The sequence below is a fragment of the Heterodontus francisci genome, unplaced genomic scaffold, assembly GCF_036365525.1.
Source record: "Heterodontus francisci isolate sHetFra1 unplaced genomic scaffold, sHetFra1.hap1 HAP1_SCAFFOLD_51_1, whole genome shotgun sequence".
Taxonomy (NCBI): domain Eukaryota; kingdom Metazoa; phylum Chordata; class Chondrichthyes; order Heterodontiformes; family Heterodontidae; genus Heterodontus; species Heterodontus francisci.
In genome coordinates, this window is record NW_027141937.1 from 2,750,190 (window position 1) to 2,754,436 (window position 4,247).

Sequence of the window (4,247 nt, forward strand, 5' to 3'; positions counted from 1 at the left end):
TGCACTAATTGACATAATACTGTAACTTTCCTTTTGATACTGTATCAGATGTTTGTACTACATTGTAATCTGTCACTCAGTCTGCAGCCTGGGCTACATTATTAGGATTCATTCTGTACCTTTCCATCAGCTGCTCTACCTCATATTTAATTTGTAGCTTAGGGTGCACTCTTGTGGGATTGATCCGGTGCTTTTCAATATGATAGTGGGTGTGATTTTGAACTAAGATTGATGTACCTCGCTTTCAGTAGTACTGAGTTGGGGTGAATTGGAAACAACTTCTGCCTCTCCTGCTTTGTTTGATTGTCTGCTGGATTGAAAATGTGTCTCTGGAACTTGGGATCAGTGTGAGCCTGACTGCTTCTGCTCTCTGTGACTGTGGAACTCATGGCCTGTCTGTGTCTCTGAGCTCTGGGAGTGATAATGTACCTACTCTGTGTTAGAAGGAGTGGACTGTACATATCCTTGTGCCGGGGAATCATCACAATCCTTCTGGTTCCTTCAAGTATTTGCTGACAGAAAGAAAGAAAAATATCTCTTGTAACTCAAGATCAATTGAGGTGGAAGCTTGAAAAGACATGAATATACTGTTTCAATTAATAATCATTATGACCAACCACAAAGGATGATCAGTAATACAAAGAGTGTCAGTGTCTGATTCCACTGCAGCACTCAGCTTCTGCTGATCAGGTTTTCTTTGGTAGTTTTATAACAATTTAGTGGCAGCCAGGAACAACCCAACATCTGCACTGCTCCATGAATGGGAATACCTGCTGGAGCAGGGATATTTGCACAAGTCAAGTTTTTAATTCCACCTGGCATTATAATGCAAGAACATAATAACTAGGAGCAGGATTAGGCCATTCCGCCACTCGAGTCTGTTCCAACATTTAATAAGATCATGGCAGATCTGATCATAGTCTCAACTCCACTATCCTGCCTGTCCCAATAACACTTCACTCCCTTGTAAATCAAAAGTCAGTCTAACTCAGCCTTGAATATATTCAATGACCAGCCTCCACCATCCTCTTGGGTAGAGAATTCCAAAGAACAACAACCCTTTGAGAGAAGAAATTCCTCTTCAATTCCATCGAAAATGGGTGCCCCCTTATGTTGAAACTGTTCCCCCTAGTTCTTGATTCCCTCATGAGGGGAAACATCATCTCAGTAAATACCCTGTCAAGCCCCTTCAGTACCTTATATGTTTCATCAGATCACCTCTCATTCTTCTAAACTCCAATGAGTGTAGCATAACCAGGTCAAACGTTCCTCATAAGACAACATCTTCATCCCTGGAATCAAGCCAGTGATGTTTGCCTGAACGACCTTCAATGCAAGTATTTTCCTCCTTAAATAAGGAGACCAAAACTGTATACACACTCAAGGTGTGGTCTCACCAACACGCTGTACAGTTGTAGCAAGACTTCCCTACATTTCTACTCCATCCCCATTGCAATAAAGGCCAAAATTCCAATAGCCTTCCTAATTACTTGCTGTACTTCCATGCTAACTTTTTGTGATTCATATAAGAGGACACCCAGATCCCTCTATACCACAGCATTCTGCAGTCTCTCCTTATTTAAATAATATTCTTCTTTTCTCTACATCATACCAAAGTGGATAACCTCACATTTTCCCACATTATACTTAAAATGCCAAAATTTTCCCACACACTTAACTTGTCTTTATCTCTTTGCAGACTCATTGTGTCCTCCGCACAACTTGCTTTCACACCTTTCTTTGTATCAACAGCAAATTTAGTTACAATACACTCGATTCCTTCATCCAAATCATTAATATAGACTGGAAGTAGTTGAGGCCCCAGCACTGATCCCTGTGGCACTCCACGAGTTCCAGTTTGCAAACCTGAAAGTGACACCTTTATCCTAATTCTCTGTTTCTTGTTAGTAAGCATGTACCAGCGACCTGGGTTCGATTCTGGGTACTACCTGTGCAGAGTTTGCAAGTTTTCCCTGTGGCCGCGTGGGTTATCGCCGGCTGCTCCAGTTTACTCCCACAGCCAAAGACTTGCAGGTTGATAGGTAAATTGGCCATTATAAATTGCCCCTAGTATAGGTAGGTGGTAGGGGAATTCAGGGAAGTTGGGGATGTGAGAGGGTAATGGGATTAATGTAGGATTAGTATAAATGGGTGGTTGATGGTCAGCACAGACTCGGTGGCTGAAGGGCCTGTTTCAGTACTGTATCTCTAAATAAATAAAATAAACAATATATTACCCGTTAACACCACAAGCTCTTACCTTGTGTCGTAACATTTTGCATGGCACTTTAGCGAATGCCTTTTCAAAATACAAATACACTACATCTACTGGTTCCCCTTCAGTTACCCTGCTTCTTACATCCTCAAAGAACGCTAATAATGTTGGCAAACTTGATTTCCTTTTCATAAATCCATGTTGACTCTGCATGATTGTATTATAATTTTCTAAATGTTCCACAGATTGGAGGGTGGCAAATGTAACCTCATTATTTAAAAAAGGAGAGAGAGAAAAAACAGGGATTAACGGACCAGTGAGCCTTACATCAGTAGTGGGGAAAGTGCGAGAGTCTATTATAAAGGATGTGGTAGCAGAACACCTGGAAAGCATAAACCGGTTTGGACAAAGACAGCATGGGTTAACGAAAGGGAAATCTTGCTTAACAAATCTGCTGGAGCTTTTTGAGGATGGAACTAGTAGAATAGATAAAGGAGAACCAGGGGATGTGTTGTATCTGGATTTTAAGAAGGCTTTTGATAAGGTCCCACATAAGAGGTTCGTGTGCAAAATTAAAGCAGATGGGATTGGGGGTAATATACTGGCATTGATTGAGAATTGGTTGACAAACAGGAAACAGAGAGTAGGAATAAACGGGCCTTTTGCCAGGTGGCAGGCAGTGACGAATGGCGTACTACAGGGATCAGTGCCTGGGCCCCAGCTATTCACAATTTATGTTAATGACTTGGGTGAGGGAACATTTCCAGGTTTGCAGACGACACAAAGCCGGGGAGGAAACTGAGTTGTGAGGAGTATACAAAGAGGCTCCAATGTGATTTGGACAAGTTGGGTGAGTGGGCAAATGCATGGCAGATGCAGTATAACTTGGATAAATGTGAGGTTATTCACTTCGGTTGTAAAAACAGAAAGGCAGATTATTATCTGAATGGTGACAGATTGGGAAAGGGGGAGGTGCAAAGAGACCTGGGTGTCCTTGTACACCAGTCGCTGAAAGCAAATATTCAGGTGCAGCAAGCAGTTAGGAAGGCAAATGGTATGTTGGCCTTCATTGCAAGCGGATTTGAGTACAGGAGCAAGGAAGTCTTACTACAGTTATACAGGGCTTTGGTGAGAGCACATCTGGAGTATTGTGTGCAGTTTTGGTCTCCTTATCTGAGGAAGGATGTTCTTGCCATGGAGGGAGTGCAAAGAAGATTTACCAGGCTGATTCCTGGGATGGCAGGATTGACAATGAGGAAAGATTGGGTTGACTAGGCCTATATTCACTAGAGTTTAGAACAATGAGAGGGAATCTCATAGAAACCTATAAAATTCTAACAGCACTAGTCAGGCTATATGCAGGGAGGATGTTCCTGATGGCTGGGGAGTCCAGAATCAGGGGTCACGGTCTCAGGATATGGGTATGCCATTTAGAACCGAGATGAGGAGAAATTTCTTCACTCAGAGGGTGATGAACTTGTGGAATTCTCTACAAAGAAAATTACAGCACAGGAACAGGCCCTTCGGCCCTCCAAGCCTGCGCCGATCCAGATCCTCTATCTAAACATGTCGCCTATTTTCTAAGGGTCTGTATCTCTTTGCTTCCTGCCCATTCATGTATCTGTCTCGATACATCTTAAAAGACGCTATCGTGTCCACGTCTACCACCTCCGCTGGCAACGTGTTCCAGGCACCCACCACCCTCTGCGTAAAGAACTTTCCACGCATATCCCCCCCGAAACTTTTCCCCTCTCACTTTGAACTCATGACCCCTAATAATTGAATCCCCCACTCTGGGAAAAAGCTTCTTGCTATCCACCCTGTCTATACCTCTCATGATTTTGTACTGCAGAAGGCAGTGGAGGCCAAGTCATTAAATATATTCAAGAAGGAGATAGATATATTTCTTAATACAAAAAGGATCAAGGGATATGGGGAGAAAGCGGGAAGGGGGTACTGAATTATATGATCAGACTTGATCATTTTTGAATGGCAGAGCAGGGCCGAATGGCCTACTCCTGCTCCAATTTTT